The sequence below is a fragment of the Thamnophis sirtalis genome, unplaced genomic scaffold, assembly GCF_051295495.1.
Source record: "Thamnophis sirtalis isolate CommonGarterSnake01/CBP01778 unplaced genomic scaffold, rThaSir2_p1.2 scaffold_4, whole genome shotgun sequence".
NCBI lineage: Eukaryota > Metazoa > Chordata > Lepidosauria > Squamata > Natricidae > Thamnophis > Thamnophis sirtalis.
The window spans coordinates 46561365-46587020 of NW_028261384.1; the positions used below are offsets into that span (position 1 = coordinate 46561365).

The 25656-nt window shown below is 33.5% G+C and overlaps 1 protein-coding gene across 2 annotated transcripts in view; it reads right to left on the reverse strand.

Annotated features, from left to right (window-relative positions):
* ZNF385D (zinc finger protein 385D) overlaps positions 1-25656 on the reverse strand; it is a 300858-nt gene that overhangs the window by 62487 nt on the left and 212715 nt on the right. The window lies entirely within an intron of this gene.

Consider the following 25656-nt stretch of genomic DNA (forward strand, 5'->3'; position numbering starts at 1 on the left):
ATTCATAACATGAAAATCATATACAGTATTTAATGGTTTCTTATATATTACTATCTACAATATTTTACATAATTACTCACACACCCACACATACACAAGTATATGCACTCACATATTTGATTTAATATTTAATTTCAAGGCTACACAACTTCATAGTGATCCTGCATGATTTTACAATTACAAAAAGAATTAAAAAGAAGCCAACATATATTAAAGAAAAGCTAATTCAACTGACTGGAAGATACACTTCATAACACAGAAAGACCAGCATTATTTCTAGAAAACCTATGTTTATAAATATTTTATTCATAGGTCACAGGTAACATTAACTCTTCAATTTACTGAATAACTTGCGGAACAGAATAACAGTTTAAATCTTCCATGTTAAGCCCTCTTCATATATGCTTCAGCCATTTTATTTGTTATCAAATCAGATAATTAATCATCATACTATATTATTATATGATTTTTGATCATTATTTTGACTATATAAAGTTGGGGAAATGTGAAATGGAAATAATTTCCTCAGAACTTACACATAATAGCTTTATGTAAGATACACACTACATATGGATTTTAACAATAGCAGGAACCAATTCAGTTACAAACAAGGAATGGTTCGGCTACAACCTTCCCTCCCACAACATACCTAAGAAACAGAATCCACATGAAATAAAATGTATATTCAATAAAAAAGAATATTGATATATTTCATGTCTTCATTTGTAATTAATCAATCTTTCATATTTTTTACCATATTTTTTTCTTATTAAATTACCGTAGCTGCAATTGTTTTTTGTATATAAGGAAATAATTCTTCACATTTACTTTCTCACTATTTTCTGTTACTTTTCGAAAAATACTTGTTACTTATCAGAAAATTGCAACTGCACTCTATATGAAATATCAAGAAGATAGTCTTCCTTCTCTGTTGATCAACTTATTTTGATCAATGCATTGAACTCAAGGGAGCATGCAGTCATGGAAGACCAAGTCTGGTAGAAGGCAGTGGTGAGATTCAAAAAAATTTACTACCGGTTCTGGGTGTGTGGCTTGGTAGGTGTGGTGAGGGCAGGATACTGTAAAATCCCCATCCCTTCCCAGTAAGCTGAGACTCAGGAGGCAGAGAATAGATGTGAGTGTGGCCAGTCAGAGGTGGAATTTACTGATTCTGAAGCACTCAAAATTTCTGCTATGGGTTCTCCAGAATTGGTCAGAACCTGATGAATACCACCTCTGGTAGAAGGGCAGGTTACATTAATTAATTGATTATTATTTGGAGAATCAGAGTTAAAGGTAGGTTAATGTATAGATTCCTTTTTTAATGGTGACTCCTGGGATTCACTCAAATGGGGGAGGAGCTACCTTATTACTGGAAGGAGCAGCTGGTTGACTAAGCAAGACCAGTCTTTCCTAATGTTTTAATTCCTCAAGGAGCAGTGGCATATTCTTTTGGAGGCTTGACTATTGTTATGGTTTTTTTTTTAAAAAAAAGGTGGTTAGAGGGAGAAATGCTCAGTTCATGTGTCATTGGGAAATCACATAAAACAAATATGAAAACAATTGCTTTCATCAATATTTTTGCCCTAAGATCAATGAAAATTTAATTCTAGTTGGGAACATTCACCAGTAATTCTTCATTCATAAATTCTTCATTTTTATGCACATTTTTAATGTTTTAGTATATTTAAAGTTATCCCTGAAGAATGTAAACTGTTAATCTACATACAAGTCCCACTGAACCCAATAGCATATACAAAATTGTATGTGGTCTTGTACTGAGAGGTGTAGAAAGTATAGAAAATTATTTTGATGGAGAGTGTAAATATCTATTACTAAGGCAATTAACAGTTAAATGTGGTTTAAGCCTATTTGAGAAGTTTTAGAAAATATCTCTTACACGCATTGCCTTAATTAATTAACATATTTCCCTGTGTAATGTGTCAGGTTTTTAAAAATGAAACTAATCATCAAAATGCTAGATAATTAATTAATGCTTAATTAATTAACATATTTCTACGAACAAGAGAAGGTGGAGGAGGGAGGAATCAAAAAGTACTTACAGGACGCCAATCTTCCCCAGATATCAGATGAAATTAGAACAATGCTAGAAAGTAAAATAACAATGATGGAGCTAACAGATGCACTTAAAAAACAAAACAACGGGAAAACCCCAGGACCGGATGGACTACCTGTGGAATTTTACAGAACATTTGAAGAAATTTTGACTCTCCCACTCCTACAAGTTATGAATGAAGTGATGTTTGAGAGTAAAATACCGAAGTCATGGTCAGAAGCATATATTACATTGCTACCCAAGGAAGAGACCGATTTAACAGAAATTAAGAATTATAGACCAATTTCTTTATTAAATTCAGACTATAAGCTATTTGCATCTATACTAGCAGAGAGACTTAAAAATATTTAAATGGCTTCATCCACTCAGATCAAAATGGCTCTTTACCTAAGAGACAAATTAAAGATAATATGAGAATGATTTTGAATACTTTGAAATATTATGAGGCCCACCCCGAAAAACAAATGGCTTTGATGTTTCTTGATGCGCAGAAGGCCTTTGACAATGTGAATTGGCAATTTATGTTTTTACAACTGGAGCAGATGAACTTTGGTAAGAAATTTACTCAAACCATACGAATGATATATCAGAAACAAGCAGCAAAGATAATGGTAAATGGAGAATTAACAGATCCTATTGAAATAAAGAGAGGTACGAGACAAGGTTGCCCATTATCACCACTACTCTTTGTCTTAACATTAGAGGTCTTAAACAGAAGGATCAGAGAAGAAGAAGAAATAAGAGGAATGAAAATTAAGAAAGAAGAATCTAAGCTACAAGCGTTTGCAGATGATCTAGTCTTTATTCTTGAAGATCCATTAGAAACAGCACCCAAACTGCTAGAAAGAATAGAGGAATATAGAAAAGTAGCAGGCTTGAAAATAAACAAAGACAAAACAAAGATTATGACAAAGAATATGCCAGCAACACAAAAGGAAGATTTTGTGTATTGTGAGGGAAGACGCAGGAGCCATGGAACAGAGAGCAAGAACTTTATTAGTTACAAGATGACAGCGATTCAATTCCATTGCAAACGGTCAAGGTATTTATACTCTCCGGCACAGCAACTGTCATTAACTGTCACTTTACCATCCAATCACAGGCTGTGCTGCGTCCCAGCCAATCAGGGCGCAGCACAGGCTGTTGCTGGCTATACAACAGAAGAGTTGTCAGAAACTTTGCAGATTCAAATTACAAGCAAGGTTAAATATTTGGGGATATATCTATCACCTAGATGCAGTACTCTTAAGGAGGACAATTATACTAGACTAAAACAACAAATAGCGACTGATCTGATGAAATGGGAAAATTTGCATCTATCAATGATGGGAAGAATTTCTACAATTAAAATGAACATTTTACCTAGAATTTTATACCTGTTCCAGACAATCCCAATCAGATTGGGTACTTTTTTCAAGATTTAAACAAAATAGTTTTGAAGTTTATTTGCAAGGGAAAAAAGCTAGAATAAAACTTAAATTGTTACAAGATGCTAGAATTAGAGGAGGATTGGGCCTACCTGATTGGGAGCTATACTACCAAGCAACAAACTTGATGTGGCTTAAGGAGTGGATATCATTAAAAATTCTAGATTATTGAATGTAGAAGGTCATGATTTACTGTTGTTGTTGTTGTTGTTGTTGTAGTTTATTTATAGGCCGCCCTTTTCCCTGAGGGGACTCAGGGCGGCTTACAATCAAAAAAGGAAGGGGAGTGTAGGACAGTACAAAAAAAGAAATGTGCACAAAGTAAATTAAACTATAAAACTCAACATTCACTCAGCATTCGGGAGGGGCAAAATAAGATTATCCCCAGGCCTGACGGGTTAGCCAGTTCTTGAGGGCTGTACGGAAGGCCTGGACGGTGGTGAGGGTACGAATCTCCACGGGGAGATTGTTCCATAGTGTCGGAGCCACAACAGAGAAGGCTCTCCTCCGAGTAGTCGCCAGTCGGCACTGACTGGCGGATGGAATACGGAGGAGGCCAACTCTATGCGATCTGATGGGACGCAGGGAGGTAATTGGCAGAAGGCGGTCTCTCAAATAGCCAGATCCACTACCATGGAGCGCTTTATAGGTGGTGAGTAAGACCTTGAAGTGCACCCGGAGACCAACAGGTAGCCAGTGCAGCTCACGGAGGATCGGTGTTATGTGGGCGAACCGTGGTGCGCCCACAATCACTCGCGCGGCCGCATTCTGGACTAGCTGAAGTCTTCGGATGCTCTTCAAGGGCAGCCCCATGTAGAGCACATTACAGTATTCCAGCCTAGAGATCACAAGGGCTCGAGTGACTGTTGTGAGGGCCTCCCGATTCAGGTAGGGCCGCAACTGGCGCACCAGGCGAACCTGGGCAAATGCCCCCCTGGTCACAGCTGAGAGATGGTGGTCAAAAGTTAGCTGTGAATCCAGGAGGACTCCCAAGTTGCGGGCCCTTTCTGAGGGGTTTAAATTTTGTCCCCCCAGCCTGAGTGATGGTATGGTGGTCAAATTTTTGGGAGGGAAACACAACAGCCACTCGGTCTTGTCTGGGTTGAGTATCAGCTTGTTCGCTCTCATCCAGTCTTTGACGGCTTCCAGTCCCCGGTTCATCACGTCCACCGCTTCATTGAGTGTTGGGATGGCATGCTTTCTTATGGTATAAGGGAACTAAAGCACATGGTTATTTTAGATGACATTATATAAGGGAGGCATTGTTATTAAACTGGGAAAAGTTTAAAAGATTACACTACTTAAAAATTCCAGTCTGGATATCAACAATTAAAGCATTTTCATATCCAATAATATATAAAAAGGAACAAACAGATATGTTGAAATATTGAATGCAGAGGGTGAACTCAAATCTATTCAAGAATTGAAACAAGAAGGGATAGAAATGAACTGGTATTCATATGTACAGATGCAATCTAGATATAATGAAGATATAAAATCCAAAGGTTTTTACAATAAAATGACTGAGTTAGACAAAATTATAACAGGTACTGATGAAAAAGTAATTAAAAAACTATACGGATATTTATTGGAGGTTAAATTACAAGAAGAACAAGTCAAAGAAACTATGATAGCTTGGGGGGAAAATTTTAGCTATGGGATTGATTTAGAGAAATGGCAGAAACTGTGGTCTCAAAATTATAAAATGACTATGTCTACTGCATATAGAGAAAATTTGTATGTTTTACAGGTGGCATCTATCCTCAACCAGAATTGCAAGAATGTCCAAGAATAAATCAGAAAAGTGTTGGAAATGTCATCAGATACCGGGCTCATATTACCACATGTGGTGGATTTGCATTAAAGCTAAAAGATACTGGACTAAAATCCACATGTGGTTGGAGAAAATGACACACAAACAAATAGACTTTAAATCAGAGGTCTTTTTATTGGGGATCATACCAGAAATTTATAACAAAGACTTAAAATATCTGATTGTAAATGTGTTAACAGCAGCCAGAATCGTATTTGCAAAAAACTGGAAAAATGAAACAATACCAAAACAGGAAAAAGTTATTCAAAAAATAATGGACTGTGCTGAAATGCACACTTGAAATTAGAGAACAAGAGGACTTTATAAGATATAAGATATTTTATAAGATATGGGACTTGTTTTATCAGTGGCTGGGGGAAAAACTTGGAAATGAAAAATGTCTTACTCATGCTTTAACTGAAGGAGTTAAATGATAACACAATCATGCTGTGAAATAAATTAACAACGATACAATGAAAAACTGATATATCTATGAATAGAATACTTTAGAATTTTTTGCTTTAAAAAGGATAAGGATAATAATGATTTTATGTATACTTGATAGAGTATTGGTGATATAATGTATAATATTAAGAACATATTACAATGATATCTTGTTGTTGATAAATAATTTTAATAAGGGAATAATTGAAAATTGGTATATATATGTAGCGACTATTTAGAATATTTTGTTGAAAAATGAAGGAATAAGATTTCTGTTTGAATGTATGATGTACAAGGATAATAATGAACATAAGCATATCTGATGGTTGATTGGTGGAATTATGCATAATTGAAAATAGTGATATACAAATATAAATGGTTGGTAAATGTTTTCTATCACATGGGGATTATATAAAGATATACTGTTATCAAATAGACAATCAAGAATGTAAGGGAATTGTGATTTATTGGGAAAAAATAATACCAATTGTAATTGAACATATACTGTACAATGAAAGTGAGGTATTTAGTTATACTAGATGAAAAATCTGAGATGGTAAATGTTATTCGAGAATATGGATGTTAAAACACCTGTAACCAAACGACATGCTTTATGTGATGATGCTTTTTTTGTGTGTGGGTTTTTTCTTTTTGTTTTGCTTTTTTATTGTTGTGTGTATGTGTTGTCTATGTAATAAAAATAAAAAATGATATTAATTTTTAAAAAAATATATTTCAAAATATAAACTATTGAAAAAATAGTTGTAGAAAGAAAGAGAAACGTATTTGCTGCATTTTTACAATGAAAATTATATCAGCACATCTACATTTAAATAATATTTGGTGTACATAGAAAGTGCAGAAAACATTATTTACATTTCATGGTTAAGTTCACAGAACTGATTTAAAATTGTATTACAATATTGAACTTTGTAATTGTAATTTGTAATTTGTAATAATTGTAAATTATTGACATATATATTAACATCTCATATCACTGTTATTATAACTATTATGCCTTTGTAGGAACTTTATATAATTGGCAATCATGCCTATTTTTTATTGTAGTCCAACACGTTTGAACCTAGCAATTCTGGATTGTGTAAAAACAAAATATTTAAATTTGTTCCCAGGAAGACCCATAGCAGATTTTCTTTTATGGATGTCTACTGTTTAAGATCATTAAAGATTTCTATCTAGTAATGTTACAACTTTCTCAAATTCCTTTATCAGCATTCATTGTTTTCTAACTAACTAGATCTTCATCAATATAGACTTTTATTAAATTATTCCATGCTAGATTCACAATTTCTAATTAAAATGTGGCTGGTTTGAGAAACATTAATGTCAAATTTAATATAAAACCAAACAGTTGCAATATCTATTTTAGTAGGTATTTGTTTCACTTGCTTGATTTAAGGAAATCAAGTTTTTTCAGGCAGATTACAATATTAACACCATATAAATATGTTTGAATTTAAACATATAAACAATCTGTTAAGCAGATTTTTTAATAGTTTATGTGTCATGTAATTTGAATATATTAGTACATTAACACATTAAAATTGCTGAAGGAATAAAAGTGTCTTTGATTGATGCTGGAAAAAAAATAAGGCAATGTTTTTTAAATTGGCAACTTTAATATGTGAACTTCAACTCCCAGAATTCCCCATCTAGTTGTGTAGAATTCTCCTAACCCTTATCTTAACATGGCCAAGACTGAAAAAGACTGCCTAAAATTATTTTTTCCAGTGTCAGGGAAAGACATTTTTATTATTCCATATTTTAAAGTTGACAAGTTATCTAAGGTATTGGGATGTCCTACCTTGCTGGGAGAGATTCGTGCTGAAAGGATGCACTTTCTGGGGGGGTAGCCATTTTCTTACTTCACATGGGAGAGCAAGCTATTATATGCATAATTTTTTGTACTGTCAATAGTACAAACAAGAATACTTTGCTTTATTGGCTTAGATAGATAAGCAATACTTACAGCAGGAAGAGCTATAGCTAGGACTTCTTCAGAAAAAAAAAATTGAAGCCAAGATCCAAGATGAAGTTGATTTACACGTAATATTTGTCTTGATTGCATAGAATCTCACAAGGTGTTCATATTATAAAGGATTCCAGCTTACATTTTGTATCATAATATAGATAGTCCTCAATGTATGACCAAAATTGAACCACAATTTTTGTGCTAAGCGAGTTGTTAAATGAGCTGTGCCTCATTTTATGATCTTTTTGCCATAGTTCTTAAGAAAATCACTACATTCCTTAAGTGAATCATGCAGTTGTTAAGTGAATGTGCATTACCCCATTGATTTGGCTTGTTAGAAGTTGGCTGGGAAGATTACAAATGGTGATTACATCACCCTGGGACAATGCAACTGTCAATGCCAGTTGTCCAGCACCCAGATTTTGATCATGTGACTATGGTGAGACTGCAAAAGTCATAAGTGTGTCAAAGGCACTTTTACAGTCCTGTTGTAACATTGAACTATCACTAAATGTAATATCATATTACCTTCACAGGAATGTATCCCCTTGATAAGGGGAAACTTTTTAGTAACTCAAAGTAGCTGGAATGCATTAGAAACCTTGATAAAATCTACTTACTTTCCATAAAGCCAAATTCTGGTCCTGTTACAACATCCAAGAAAGCAATTTAACAACTGTAGACAGTTGTAGACTTCTCTCAATTGCGTTAGTGAATAGGCTATTTATTTCTCATGCAATAGGCCAGGATGTTACACAATTAATAAATTCTATACATTCTATAAAATGTATTAACGTGTTATATAGGTTATTGAACTTGATGCTAAATGTGGTTTTTAATATATTTTTCATTTTTTTAACTTACTAGTCTCTCATGGCAAGCAAAAAGTCATATAATATAATTTTTAGTTGCAAATCATTTAGCTAAAGAATACAACTCTTCTTGAGGTACTTATTTAACTATTGGATTAACATTTCAGTAAAGCTAAAGTTACAATAGTATTGAAGTAAAACAATTTTGCCCAGGAAGGTATACCAGGAATAATTATTTAAGATTGTTCCTTGCTGTGAAAGCTAAGTCTCTCTTACAGATTTTATTTAGTTCTATGACCCTGAACAGGAGCTTACATCAATAAAGGAAATTCATTTTAAAAGGCAAATAGTGTTAAGGAACAGTCTGGGCTTTCAATGATATCACAGTTTTTCTAAAATATAAATATTAATTGGAAAAATATTTTCACAAAGATCATAGTGTTTCCATATTTGTCAATCATGATTCTTTCATTTTTAGCTGCATTTAATTGCTTTCCTCTACCCAACAACTGCCTCTTCTTTCTCAATTATTTCTCAGTGGGATTACTCCCAAATACGTTTCTAACTAAGTAATGAACATATATTATATTTCCAAGATGAACAGATATTGTACTTCTCTTTCTATCTCACAGCTGAAAATGTATTACCACCTTCAGGCTTCTTATACATGATGGAACTAATGGAGTTCTTTAGAGTTGGTTAAGGGAAAGACTTAAAAGAGACTAAGTCAATGGCTTTCTAAGGTGAATTTGCCAGGAAGGTAAATGGTTCTCCAATTAAAATCTTCAGTGGCATCATTCATTCAACTGTAACAAAAAAGCAACCCAGCCATGGCACCATTCTTCTCTTAATGTATGCTGGTTGCATAAAAAAGTTCAGTACTGGTCTTGTAATACTATGGCTGAAAATATAACGAAGTTTAAGAAGGTCAGTTTTACCCAGTGCTCCATTCTGAAAAGAGATATTATAAAATGGGAAGCAATTAAAGTTGGAATGTAAGTTCTTCTCTTGCAATCGGTAGAAAGAACCTGGCTTACCTTGTGGATTCTAAATTATCTGCTCATACACATACACATACACATTCACTGCCACATACAATTCCCCAAGTGGTGACACTACACCACTTCACTTTGACCAAGCATCATTAGTATCCTTACCCACCTTTTGGCATTCTGAAAGGGCTTGAAGATTTAGTTCTACTAACTATCCTGGGACCTCAATGGAGGAGTGCATGTTGGAGATGATTAACAGATTAGACAGATCCCCACCTCCTCCCCATAACCACTTTCTTCTCTTATTTTCCATCTTGGTCAATTGAATTTTAACTGAATTTTAAAACTATCATCTTTATTGGTGTAATGCTTTATTTGATATTTTTATTGAGTGACTGTAAATCACCTAGTGTTGTTTCAACAAAATGGGTGATATGGAAGTTTAATAATAACTATAATAAACAGAAACAGAAAGAGAAAATGAAGTTTAATAACATGTTTGGCTGTTGACAGTTTTTATTCTGACAGATAACTGTGCACAAGCAATATAAAAATACAATAAATTGGATTAGAGTTTATAATTAATAAAAGAAATTTGTAAGAAGGAAATATATAATGTAATAAACTACACCCCTGTTTAAAAGATCTAAGTGTCAGTCCATTACTCCTCATTTGAAAAATGACCTTCTGAACAAGTACAGTACATGGCCTTCACCATTTTAGTTAAAATGAAATCATTCAGAAACATACAACAGTGTAACAAACACCTGCTAAAAAGGGCCACAACACAATAACTACAACTATTTTCACTTTGAGGAGTGCAATGGCTCAGCAGTTAAAGATGCTGGGTTGGTTTGAGACCAGAGCACAGCACAATGAGGTGAGCTCCCATTACTTGCCCCAGCTCCTGCCCACATAGCAGTTCAAAAACATGCAAATGCTAGGATATATTGATACCATTTCAGGAGGAAAGTAAAAGCATTCTGTGTGCCTTGGTGTGTAGTTTATGCCATCCACATAACCACAAAAATGTCTTCACACAATGTTGGCTGCTTCAGCTAAGAAATAGACAGGAGCTCTGCCCCCTTGAGTTGGCCATTTACCTATTATCATTTTACTTACTTGAAATTTGAAGTATGTTTTATGTATTTAAGTTATGAATTGACCAAACCTTTAAAAGAAAGAGAGATCATGCTTGCAAATGACTCCAACAAATAGACAAGCAATATATGCAAATCACTAATATACTTAAACATATTTCTACAATGATTTCCTCAGATCTGTTTCTCTTGCTATAATTGTCTTAAAAGTGAACATGTTTAGAAATAAATAATGGACAAATCTATTAATTTCAGTTTTATCCAGTTTTCATTTTCTTAATCATGTATTCTGGATTATTTGATGGCTTAATGAAATATCATAACCAGTTCCACACATATTAATATACCCATATTATCTTCTTCTTAATATGGTGTGTCTTTGACTTATGAACAATTACCTAGAAATTGTTCAAGTTATGACAAATTCTCCAAAAGCAACTTAAAACCCAATTTTGAAGTTATGATGGCTTTTCCTGTCCTGAAGTCACATGATAGCATTTTGGGCACTTGGTAACTGAATTACCTTTATAGCCATTTGCAGTGTTTTATGGTCACATGGCTACAATTTGTGTGGGTTTTTTGCCAGTTTCCAGTGTTTCCTTCCAGTTTCTTGAAAATAGAATCCATTGGATAAAATAGAATTGCTTAATGATTGCAGCATTCACTTAAGAAATATTGTACCATTATTACAAAAAAGCTAAAAGATTATGTCCAGTCAGGTGATGCCTCAATTTATAACTGTAAATTGTAACAAATTACAAAAAACAAGTAAAAAAACTGGCAACCCACTACTGAGCATAGTAAACAATGAAGCATGGTAGAAAGGAATAACTATCACAGTAGCTGGTGAAGAATATACAGGTTTTTTTCTCCTTCAGTCACAAGCCAAATTTAATCTTTTCTAGATTTTTTGTATCTAGTTATCATTGCAATAGATTAAACACATTTATTACATACCACATACCATTTTGATATACATAATATATTACTGGATAAATTGACAACTGATAAGTAATGGCAAATATTTTATGGCAATTTATTTCACTAGAATTATATTAGAAAAGACAGATTAGATATTATCTTAGAAAAGAGCTATCAGAAGGTTATTTATTTATTGTCACTTAAAATGCAATAAAAACAGACAGTTCTTTAGAAAAGTAATAGAAAAAACCACTTCATCTTTATGAAAATGTTGAAAGGGCACTTTTAAATGCCACATGAAAGAGGTATCTAGAGCTGACACAATTCTTTGACGGCAGGTTCTGCTGTTCTGGAAAGAAAATTATCCACACAACATTTCACTGCAGTCTCCAGAACTCTGCCTATTTATTTTCTATAATTGGACATATTTTGTTTATTAAACTACTTTCGCTTTTCAACAGAACCAGGTGCCATCACCAAGCAATACAATTGTAAAGCACAATGTCATGTGGCTGTGTTGCTTAGCAATGACACTTCCAGTTGTCATTGTTAAGGAATATTCTGCAGGTCATTAAGCAAAAACTTCATATGACCATGACTCGTGACTTCATGCCAGACTTTGCTTACAAGAAGCTGTCAGGGAATGCAGGGAATTGCAATCATATGGCCACAGTGCTACTGCTATATCTGGAATGCCAAGGACCCATCATAAATCCTTGAAACATTCAAAGAAGGTAACATTTGCAGTGAATTTCAAATTGATTAATTAATTGTAACAGAAAAGGATGGTCATAAAAAATGATGCTGTTTTCATGAATATGATACAGATTATTATGAAATGAGTAGCAATAGCATTTAGACATATATCATGTTACAGTGCTTTAGAGCCCTCTCTCTATTTACAGAGTCAGCATATTGCCCCCAACAATCTGAGTCCTCATTTCACCCACCTCAGAAGGATGGAAAGCTGAGTCAACGTTGAACCTGATGAGATTTGAACTACCAAATTGCAGGCAGCTGGCAGTCAGCAGAAGTAGCCTGCAGTACTGCACTCTAACCATGTGCAACCACAGCTCAGTAGATGTATAAAATATTAATTCACTGTATCTTTCATAAAATAAAGCATTTATTAAACCAGTCAGTTAATCTAAACAATCTACAAAATATTATAGTATTGAGGATGGGTGATTTAACAGTGTGGAGATGCTATGGATAATGCAACTAAAGATTGTCCCCCCCAAGAAGACATTGTGATTGAGGTAAACATTAATATCAAAGTATTCTCATTTAAGAGCAGATCTGGTAAACCAGGAGTGTCAAACTCATACCCACAAGCCAGATGCGTCATGCACTGGCAATGCCCATGCCTGGTTTAGCGAAGGAGAAAAAGTTGTGATATGTCACATGACGCCACCGTGATGATGCGAGTTTGTCACCCCTGCTGTATACAAAAGACAAAAGATTTCCTTGCCTTTCCCAGCATACTGTGGTGTTTATATAAATTATTTAAAAGCCTTTTTTTTTCAAGAATTCTAGAAATTCTAGAAAAAGAGCTTGTTTGGGGCTTCATGGAAAATTTTGAATTAGAAGAGACTAGACCCATCTATTCTGATAAAATGATTCATAATTCTGTATCATCCACATCATAATTTAGTATTTACTGAGGTCTGAAATACAGCTGTTATTTTATTTCCTTAAAATATAAATATTTAGAATAAATTTACATACACTTCTATATCTATATGAACTATTCTAGCTATACATATATGTTCAATTGTCAGGTTTTTTAAAAATAATATATGATTAACAGACCGAAATGTGCAAATCTAACAAAAATATAAACTTTTTGTTTATTGGCATTGTGTGAGGCTATAATAATCATCTTTCTCACCTTTAAGCCGCGCAGAGTCCCATGGGAGTGGGCAGTATACAAATTTTATTAAATTGAAATTGAAATTTACTCAGCAGAAAAATTAAATTTTATTAAAATGTTTATATGGGAAAATGTAATGTATCTTTAACATTTTAACCTTTTTAAAATTTGTACTTTGTGTAATATATTTATAAAATGTTGTTTTGATGAAGTAAACTATAATATTTGGTAATCTGTGCATGACAGGTAAATTTTGTAGGATTATAAGCATATATAAGATTTCAACTTAAACAAAATGAAATGCGTTTTTATTAATAAAGGGACTCATATATCATTTGACAAAAAATGTTGTCACTATAATACTGGCAGGAGTCTTCTTACCAAGTTGCACTGAAAGTCAATATATTATAGATAATATAATATATCAAATATTGTTCAAAAGCTGTTAGTATAGCAAAGCTGTGACATTAAAAAAGCAAACAATTCATACTGTTGAATACTTCTTATGAAATAGGTTATTTCTTATGGAATAGGACTACTAATTCCTGAAACATATTGTACATCTTGTGAGAAACCTCTTGTGCCTAAAATAAATTTGAGAATCCAAAGAATGTTTTTGTATCAATGAACTCATTGGAGTATAAAAAAAAAAGAAGAAGTCCTTATCCCTTCATGGAAATGACAAAGAACTGGTGAAATGAGAAGCAGCAGAAGAAAATAAACCTAATGGAAATGATAAGGAGAAGACATGGTGAATTATCCACAGTGGCTACTGCTACTATTACTACATCTCCTCCTAAGCTCAGCCTTAGCTTTCCAGACTTTTTCCAACTTATTGCTGAATAAAATAGCAGGTTAGAACACAAGGATGAAATACAAGTGCACCAATGATAGGTGGCTTTACTTGTACATACTTATAAATGAAGAAACTATCCTCCCGTTCTCTTGATCTTTCAAGGATTGTTATTACAGTACTTAAAAAAGAACATTAACACCAACATCTTACTTTAAGCAAATCCAAAAACAAAAACACAAATAGGAGTATACTTTATTAAGTCTAAAAGCAGTGCGCAATTCTTTAAGTTTTTAAAAACTCTTCTTCATGTAAAATAAATAAAGCAAGAGACAGAGCTTAATGGGATTTTTTATTCCTAAGGATTATGCATTTTAATTTAATTAGCGGATTTTATTTTATTTTATTTTATTTCATTTTATTTGTTTAAGAGATTTATACGGCCATCCATCTTAAACAACTCTGAGTGGCTCACAAGATTAAAACCAGTAACTATAAAACAACATAAAACAGTAAAAATATTAAACACAAAAGCCTGAACCTTAATCATCTCCTAATGATTCAGCTCACTAAATTCAACTCACTAAAAAATAGTTAGCTCCATCATTTTAGCAATGGCATCATTTGCAAATTGTCTGAAAATAATTACTGAATACTTGTACAACAAAATGAAACATGATATTAGTTAGAATTTAGCATTCATATTTATCTAAATAGAAGTAGAATTAATTTTGCAAGATTTATGGTTAAAACAAAAACTGAAAACTAGAGAACAGATAGAAGACATTTTTGATGATCAAGGCTATGAGCAGAACAATGTTCTCTGTTCTTTGGATTTAATATAATGCATGTTGATGAGCAGATCAGCACCACAGAACTACCCCGTAGCTCACTGGGGAAAAAAGTTAATTATCACGACAAGACTACTGATGCAGAGGAAAATAAACAGTCATTTTAAAAAAAGAATAAAACCATTCTCAGTATAGCCCTCAACCCTCAATATTTCCTTGCAAGTATAAAAAAGATATTTTATGCTTACAACAAAGTAAAATACATATATACAAAAAAATTCAAATATTCCTTTAACTGAATTCTTACATTTCTAGAAATCTAATAGAACAACACGTATACAGTTTAAAAGTCATTTTTAAACGTCTATCTGTTGTTTAAGACTATAGGTCAACATTATGAATGCATTTTCATGCTTATTCTTGCAGAAAAACTATTTCTGACAGCCCTAGGGAATTCATTTAAAAGTGACTTTTGGGGTTCTATTCAGGGGAAAGTAATTCCCTTATGGCAATCTTAGGTCTTTTAATTTTATTTGCAACTCACATCAAATCAGAAACTAAAATAAATAAACAAAATGTGCCATGCTGAAATAAAGCATAGCTCCAAACTAAGAATTTAGTCCATGTTCATGTTGTATTCAGAGTAAACTTTGAGTATATGTGTAATAAATTCTGTAGAATGCATATGACCTTATATAATATTATTAATTTGGACAGCTCATAATTGTCCTTATTTTTATTATTCATAGTTGTGAATTTCATCCAGTTTCTTTAATAAAACTGATTCATACAACATTATAGTTAAATCTTATAGTTAAACACACACACACACACACACACACACACACACACACACACATGGATTATGCTGTAATTGTTATATGCTACTAATTACTACAATCATACTACAATTCAGTAGAGACTGAAAGAGCTGCAGCTCTCTCCTGTTTAAATAATGTATCATAGGACATAATGTGATGTTACTGGTCAACTTAATAAACAACTAATGTGATGTGCCAGCAATATTCCTGAAATAAAACATTATATTGTTAAGAGTCTTTGAACTTCCTCTTAAAATATGGAATGTAATTGTGACATAATTTCTGGAGGAAATCCATGTGCAATTTCCACAAGATGGGGCACTACTCCACCTTGTATTTAGTATCGAACGTATTAGGCAGCACTGCAGGCACCTTCAATATTGGTGATGCTGCCCGCTCCAGAATCAGATTGAGCAGGCTATATGCAACTCCCTGAGGAAAGGAAACTAGGGTTCCTGAATGTGTAACTAATAACAGCAATTTTCTTCTAACCCACCTTTAATTGTTTAACACTACCAGTTAAGAAGAAAAACAGATGAGGAATTGCTTAAAATGCTCAGATCAAGCCAAAAGGATTGGTAGCCCCAGGAGAGTAGTTTCTCATAGATTAGACCTTTTACAAAATTTGTATCTTACAGAAAATAGACCATAAAGTAGTTAAGAAGACTGCTAATAAGCTTAAAATAATGGACTTGAAGTGGGGAGGGGGAACCCTCTTACTTTCCCATTTTCATAGAAGTGACTTAACAAGATGGAGCCAGCTATTTTAAAAACCTTTGAAGATGCTTCTTGACTTCAGAAATTAAATGCCAACATTCCTATTAAAGAATTTAAGGCTGATGGCAACAATACATCTGTATCAGATGTCTGTTCAGGATCCACAGTGTTTTACATTTCTGAAAGTAGAGATCACATTAACTGCATTTTAAAAAAATCTATCACGAATTAAGAGTGCTCCGGTGAAGTTATCTAGTAATTCAGAAAAATGAATAGAATTAATCTAAGTTTTACTTGTTACAATATGCATTTCTAAGAGGAGAGACAATTTGAGCCCCTTCCTTCATAGAGTTCCCTGTCTTTGATTACTGTTGATATCAACAAATGAGGGTAAAGTCTTTAAGAAATATTACTGATCCCTAAGTTAAATATACTTCGAGAGCAAAGGTAATTCAGTGGATTAAAATTAACTAATTTAAGAGCAAGAATATGTTAATGCAGCAATTATCCTGAAAATGTCCTTTCCTGTCTTTAGTAAATTATCCACATTGCTTCTCTATTCTGTACATTCCCTGTTCAAATCAGATTGAGTTTTGTATTTTCAATAATTGAAATACTGGCAAAAAATAGCAAAAAAATCATACTCAGAAGCATGCATATACAAGTAAGGAGATGAGTGCACTATAGTTTAACTATATTTAAATCTCTTTATTTCCAATAGTTTAAATTTGCTATTATGGCCCCTTACTAATCATAAAAGGGAACAACATTAAATATGTAGAAGAAATGTTTGCTGAATTTATAAAACTCTGCTATGCACACAAGGAACCTCTATTCCTTCTGATTTATGTTTTCCTACTGGATTGTTTAGCAAACATACATACACTAAGATAATTGGCTTAATATTGGATTGAAATGCTCCTGGTCCTCATCATCCCAATTATGGCCCATTAACAAGTCACCATCATATGGCAGCACTCACATCAGGAGTCAAAAGAATTTCAATAAATGGGGGAACTGTCACTTAAATTCCTATAACGTCTGCCTGATGAGAGTCTTCGTTTTCTAAGCCCATGTCTTAGAACAATATTACATTGTGATTGTTTATCACAATGCTTATTGAGGAGAAAACTACATCTGCATCTACACTAATGATTCTTAGCATCATCTAGTATTGGGGAAATAATACAAAGTTTGTTCATATTATTATTTTATTGCAATGATAAAATAATATAAATATAAATACCACTAAATCATTAGTGGGTATTTAATTAGTGCTCAGGAGTATTGAGATTTGTACTATGAAACCTGGATAGATCAATGTTCAAAAATATGGAATAAGCATTGCATGTGTCATATTTTATACTTCTGAAAACCACTTCTCTTTGGAGCATTAAGCAGTCCCATCCTTTGCAAGGCTTGTGCAATGCCTGCTTGAAAGGATGCTCTCAAGTGCTCTCTATTTCCAAGTGAGTGCCCAAAGCTGCCATTTCTTTTCAAAAGTAATCCCAGGAACCAGAAGAGGTATGTTCCCTGGAATATCACTGCTATCTATTTAATTGATTACTAAAGTTAGAAAAGTGGGAAAAGATATTAGGGCTAGAGAATTCAATTTATACCCCTGCTTTTTTATTAGTATATGGAAATAATTTTGGAGATAGGAGGAAGAACTATAAACTAGGCAACAGTCAGATAAGAGGTAGCTGCACCACAGAAGAAATGGGTGTATAGCAAATTCCTCAAAAGAAACCCTCCGTAGCTTTTTGGGACTGCAAAGATACAGTGTGGGAGGAGAGATGTACTTCCAAACTTGCAAGTTTTTGTTCCTATAATCTTATGATAAAGTTAGAACTAGTGTTCATTAGGCTGATGGCTTTTAGCTGTATGTCTTCCTTTTGCTACTCTATGATAAAGATCCAAGCCTTCTCTACAAAATCAATATTCAATTAGGAAATTATACATTGGCATATTTAATACCCAACAGGTTGAAGAACTACCCATTGTCCTGCAGAAAACCCAAACAATTCTGATTTTGTTCTTTTCTCTTTCATAAATCTACCTTCATTATAGCCTCAAAAGATTTCAGGATACAAGAGGCCTTTTAAAAAACTGAACAGTACAATACTTCTATTTTTCCTCTCATCATTGATCAAAAAGGACATGGTATTTGTCTTCCATAGTAAGCTTGTTTATCTGCAGTCTATCCTGTATCCTTCAGAAACATATGAATAGGTTTACCTCACTAACTGCTGATCTGGTAGTTTGTGTAGTTCAGCAAGAAGACTATGCTACTCCACAAGGCTATATCTTTATGTTATAAGAACAAGCCTTCAATCTATAATGAAAGAAATATTTTGAACTTTTTGAGATATAAAAACCAGGAATCCATGCAGATTGAACATTGTTGCTCATGGGAAAGGTCTCTAAAACTTCCCTTGGGTTCATGAAACAATTTTGACAGTTCCTTGGATCCTGTTCTACATTAATTATAGAAACCTCTAATAGACCAAACTCTGGAAAATTGACAAAATATTACATTATATGTTTTTTGGTAATATTAGAAAGTAGTCCTTGATATGCTTTCCCAATTTATCCTTGTTTAAAAATGGAATGCAAGCTCTGTAAATAAATATAAAGAATGACAAAATAAATCAGTCAATTACCTAAGTTTATAATAAAAGGACGTAAGTGAAATTTCAGTAGAAATTTATGTGCAAACACATTATTTCCAGCAATGTTTCTGATAAAAGCACACACACACTTGCCATTTAGATGAATGTACCTGGTAATTGCATTTTATCAGTTTTTACTGTACCAGGGAGCATTGGTTAATTAGTTTAACTACTATTTTGCAATTTTATTAAATTTACTAATATTCTCTTTTATTCTCTTTACACTGCTTGAATTATTGTTTAAAATATTTTATTTTTTTATTCTTATCTGTTTGTCTATTTATATTTCATTTATATATCTAGTCATCCATTCATTAAGGAAGTTAACTAACTTGGATTTTCAAGGAAGAGAGAAATATATGCAATGCTTACAAAAATAAACATGTCTTGAAGATGCAACAACAGACTAGATAAGGCTTTGTCTTTAATCTTCAGGCTAAAAGTTGTTCCTTTGTGTCCCTATATTTTGCATCATCTCTGCCATAGGTCCCATATAAGAATGCACATGATTTTCAATGTGATTGTTTTAGACCGCAAGGAAGCTTTGTAATGTAAGGCTGGGATTTATCATTTTATGGCATCTCCCTTATTGAAAGCTATGTGTTTTTTGTTTATGACATACACAATGCTCAATTTCTGTACCCTACATTGTAATTTTATTTCCTAAAATGTCTTCATATCTGATACATAAAAAAATAAACCAAAACAAAACTGTGTTGGTCAACTCTATTTTTTAAAATAAAAAACAGACATATGCAACTTTACATTATTTAAGTGCTGAAATTGTAACATGCCTAATAATAAAAAAGAATTTGTTTCAATTGTCCTAGCAAAACTATGGCATTATGGTCAAAGGTAATATTGTTATAGAAATTGGTTTATTTTCTAGACATTTACCATACACCATTATGTTGATATTATTTATAGCTTTACAATAAATAATCAAAGGCCCTAGATATACAATACAATACATAAGCAGAGTTGGAAGGGACCTTGGAGGTCTTCTAGTCCAACCCCCTGCCTAGGCAGGAAACCCTATACCATTTCAGACAAATAGCTATCCAACATCTTCTTAGAGACTCCCAGTGTTGGGGCATTCACAACTTCTGGAAGCAAGCTGTTCCACTGATTAATTGTTCTAATTGTCAGGAAACTTCTCCTCAGTTCTAAGTTGCTTCTCTCCTTGATTAGTTTCCACCCATTGCTTCCTGTTTTCTCCTCAAGTGCTTTGGAGAATAGTTTGACTCCCTCTTCTTTGTGGCAATCACTGAGACATTGGAACACTGCTATCATGTCTCCCCTAGTCCTTCTTTTCATTAAACTAGACATACCCAGTTCCTGCAACCGTTCCTCATATGTTTTAGCCTCCAGTCCCCTAATCATCTTTGTTGCTCTTCTCTGCACTCTTTCTTGAGTCTCCACATCTTTTTTACATCGTGGCGACCAAAATTGAATGCAGTATTCCAAGTGTGGTCTTACCAATGCATTATAAAATGGTATTAACACTTCTTGCGATCTTGATTCTATCCCTCTGTTTATGCAACCTAGAACTGTGTTAGCTTTTTTGACAGCTGCTGCACACTGCTGGCTCATATTTAAATGGTTGTCCACTAGGACTCCAAGATCCCTCTCACAGTTACTGCTATTGAGCAAGATAACACCCATACTATACCTGTGGATTTTGTTTTTCTTGCCTAAATGTTGAACCTTACTTTTTTCACAATTGAATTTCATTTTGTTAGCTAGTGCCCAATGTTCAAGTTTGTAAGATTCTTCTGTATCTTAAGCCTATCTTCTGAAGTATTGGCTATTCCTGCCATCTTTGTGTCATCTGCAAATTTGATAAGTTTCCCATTTATCCCCTCATCCAGATCATTGATGAAGATGTTGAAGAGTACTGGGCCTAAAACAGAGCCTTGGGATACTCCACTGCATACCTCACTCTATGTAGATGCAGTTCCATTGAGGACTACATGTTGAGTGTGGTTGGTCAACCAGTTACGAATCCATCTGGTAGTAATGCTGTCTAACCCACATTTTTCTACTTTATCTAGTAGTAGGTTATGGTCTACTTTATCAAATGCCTTGCTGAAATCCAAGTAAATTATATTGGCTGGCATTCCTCTGGTCCACTAAATTTGTTATTTTGTTGAAGAATGCAATAAGATTAATCTGGCATGATCTGTTTTTGACAAACCCATGTGGGCTTTTGGCTATTACTTTGTTTACTTATAGGTGTTCGCTAATTCATTGCTTGATTATCTTTTCCAGAAACTTTCCTGGTATTGAGTTCAGGCTGATAGGTCTGTAGTTTCCTGGATCTATTTTTTTCCTTTTTTGAAGATGGGAACCACATCAGCTCTTTTCCAGTCCTCTGGCAGTTCACCGGTACTCCAGGATCTCTGAAAGATATAGTTCAGTGGTTCTGTGATCTCATCTGCCAGTTTCTTCAGAACCCCGGGGTGCATTCCATCCAGTCCTGGTGATTTGAACTTGTCTAGGATAGACAGGTGCTCACTTACCATTTTCTTCCCTATTTCATCTTGTGTTCCTAATCTAATTTTTGTGGTGCTGTTTTTGATAGGTTGGACTGTTTTTTCCCCTTTGTGTAAAGACAGATGCAAAAAATGATTTAAATAGTTCTGCTTTCTCCCTATTTCTTGTCACCCTCTTGCCATTTTCTTCCAGCAATGACCAATTGTTTCCTTAAAATTTTCTTGTTTTTAACCTGTTGGAAGAAGCTTTTTTGTTATTTTTTACTTTTGTGCAAGCATTTCTTAGTTGTGAGCCTTAGCTTTCCTCACTTCATCTTTATAGGCTTGGGCTATTTGCTGCCTTAGTTATGTCCCCCTCTTTATATTTTTTATATTTATCCTTTTTGTCTTTCAATTTGTCAGAGAGTTCTTTATGCAGCCATGCACATTTCTTTTGGGAACTGTTATTTTTCTTCTTCATTGGTATTGTGCTAGACTGGGCTTTTATAATCTCATTTTTCAAAATTTCCCAAGCTTCTTGAGTTATTTTCCCCTTGAGGATTCTTATCCATGGAATCCTTCCCAAGATCTCTCTAAGTTTATTGAAATTAGCATTCTTAAAGTCCAAGACTCTAGTTTGACTTTGTTCTACTACTTGTGTTTGCATAATGTTGAATTCCAGTATTGCATGATCACTTGCCCCCAAGGTTCCTGTAGCCTCAACACCTTCTATCATTTCCTCTCTGTTAGTGAAAATTAATTAATATCTGTCCTCCAGTCAAGTTTTAACTTCAGTGGTCTTTGGAGAATTACTGCTTCTAGACACTACCACTATCTTCCACCACTTCATTGTACTTCTAGTATGTCTTTCCTTTTGTTTTCTTCCCTTCCCTTCTTTTCTCTGGTTGTTATAACAAGAATCTATACTAGAATAATTGTATAAATTGGTAAGAAGTAAGACTGATCTTTATACAAGAGATTAAAATAAAGGTGTTGTATCATTGAAATACTATAAATCAAAGCTAAGGACAGGCTCAGATTTGACTAGCTCATAGGTATATTTGCAAATTTAAACTAAATGTTTCCAGGACTGGTTAGAGGGTAGGGGTCTCTCTCTCTCTCTCTCATTTTCTCTCTATGTGTTTTGTGTGTGTGTGCGTGCATATTTATGGTACTTTTATTTATTTAGCAATTTAGCATGAACAGCAAAATTAGTACAGTTAGAATCTTGATGAAAATTGCATTTTTCCAGGGAAAAATTAAATGCTTATGTGCCACTCAGTAAATCCTTCTGCATTTTTGCAATATCTCTATCAGCAAATCTCAACAGCATCAGGAGTTGATACTTAAATGTTAGTTTTTCCTTGTATAAGAAGAAAGAAACAGACATACAAATGATCTGAAGATTCACAGGCTTCTACAAAAAAAAACCAACGTAAATGATTTTGGATCCTTGTTCTTTACTTCTCCTGGGAATTATACATTACAATTAGAAAACAGCTTCTTTGCTAAAACAATTTCTGTCAAAAGTTATCTTTTCTGAAATGAATCGATTTTGAAAGCATTTTTCTAACCCAAGTATAAAAGTAATTTCTGTTCAACAGTGCCCCAAAAAAATCCCTCTGGAATTTACAGTTAGTTCCATCTTCAACTACAGAATTCATAGTTACGCTGGACTTACAGCAAAATGTTTTGTCTGCTTGCAAATTTCACATAAATAATTGCATAATTATTTTGCACTTTTGCAAAAGAAAGAAAGAAAGTTTTCTTTGTAAAAGAAAATCAGGAAACATAAGAAACAAGCATGAACTAAAAATACATTAAAATGTTAGCTAATTATTATATTGTGCTCAGATGCATACGTGAAAAAGATGCATACATATTTTCTTCTAGTTTCTCCTCTGTTCTCAGCATAAACAATCTAAGATAGAAACTGAGCATTAATGTATTTCAACATTTCCTTATCTGGTCAAAATAATCTCATAAGTCACTTCTATTTCATGCATAAATGAACAGGATCCTTCATAAAAATATCAGGACTGTTGTGCATTGGACTGAACTAATGATATGTTATAAAAGATTGTTTCTTTCAAATTTTTAGTACTGTAGACATTTAAGCTTCATAGCACACCTACAGGCATTTGTGTTGGATACTGTGTCTGTTAAGTTATTTGTTCAACTCTCTTGCTGGAGTTGTCCTGCAAATGGATATACCATTGTTTCTTCTACTCCAGTAATAGATTTTGCAGTTTACACTTCCAGAGGCCAAGTGAGACATTCAAGCTAACAAGTTTGAACATCCATAATAGCTTTGAGAAATGATGAGGACTTTTGGAAAAAGTTGTGTTTTCGCCAATGTTCTTTTACTTATGACATTTTATATCCTCCTTTTCCCATAAACTTTTATTATTACTGCTTTCATGAAGAGACATAGCGAAGAAATATCATCAGCATAAATGCCTTTTATAAAGTTTTATCGTATAAATATACCTCATGTAATCTATGCTTTATAATATAAACTTTATAATATAAGCTTTATGTACTTGGCATACATAAAGACAAAGGAGTTTAAAACAGAAGAGTTACATATTTAAAACAAAAGACTTACATAGTTTTTTTTCTTGCCTTTTTAACAATTGGGCAATATTTGAAGGTGGACCCCAGTATTTTATAATATTTTTTAGGCCTCTGAAGGGCAATGAGGCATGCCTGATAACGTGGGAATTTTATCAAACAATAATGGGTCTTTTTTTTTCGTTCAGAATTTGGGATAGTTAGATACAGATAAAATCTTTTAAGTTCTGCAGAAATTTTAATATACCTATTTGAACTTTTGTATTATTTATTATTATTGAAATAAATTGGCAATTGTGCCACCAATTCCACTACCATGATATAAGGACTTTAGGAATTGAAAAATGATGGATAATTTTTATCTTAATCATGCACTTTAAAGTAAAATCTAAGTACTCTGTCATTGTCTTTGCACTGTACCTTGCTTTACTTTAAGAAGCAATACCTGGTTTAAATTTAATCCAGTTTTTATATAAAACAATCTAACCAAATCTGAATGTTAAGACAAAATATATTATACCAGATGTTCTTTTCACTTCCAGTAAAAAGATGGCTGACTGACTACATGCATAGGGAAGGATCCCTGAGGGTTTTTTCCAGGGAATGTAGCTTCTTCAGCTATCAACATAAGGAACTGGTGTTCCTTTAGTTTATGTGACTCTCTTAAGTTAGGGAAAGTCCCAAAATTATGCCTCTAGTATAGCAAAGGTCTGCAGATAGCTTCAGGAGCTGCGCTTCAAAGCAGCTTGTGTGCCGAAAACTAGGGACAGGAGCAGTTCAGTTCATGGTTGAAGAAGCAGCCATTTTGGGAATTTATTTTTTAAGTTGTGTCTTTCATTTCTTAATCATTTTTAATCATTATTAAGCTAAAAGAGGCTTTTTTTAGCTGCAGTTTGTTGTCCCTTTTGAAGATCTGCACCATTTTGTGGATTTCTTCTTGTTAAACAAGGAAGAAGGCTGTTAAGGCAAGCTAAAAGAAGGAATCGTCTATTTTTTTAAAATGATGGAGAAATATAAGGGCGGATAGTTGTGGTTCTAGTTTATTATTTTTAGTAACTTGTAGCTTGGTTTACTTTGCTGTGGGTGGCTAAAAATAAAACTTTCTGATTTTTATGATTCCTGATTGGTCAGCAATTCTTAAGTGACTTACAAAAAAACTGCTTTTTGATGAAAGAGGAAGTTAAGAAGATGTAGGAGCAAATTATTAGAGAGATTTTATTCGTTGAAGACAAGCTGGAAGAAGTGACTTAGATGTAATTGGTTAATTGGAATTAGTTTGGAAGTTTTCTAGGTTTGGTGTCTAATTGAAAGAAAGTCTTAATCTAAAGTTTGAAAATGTATTTTCCCGTTATATAATACTTA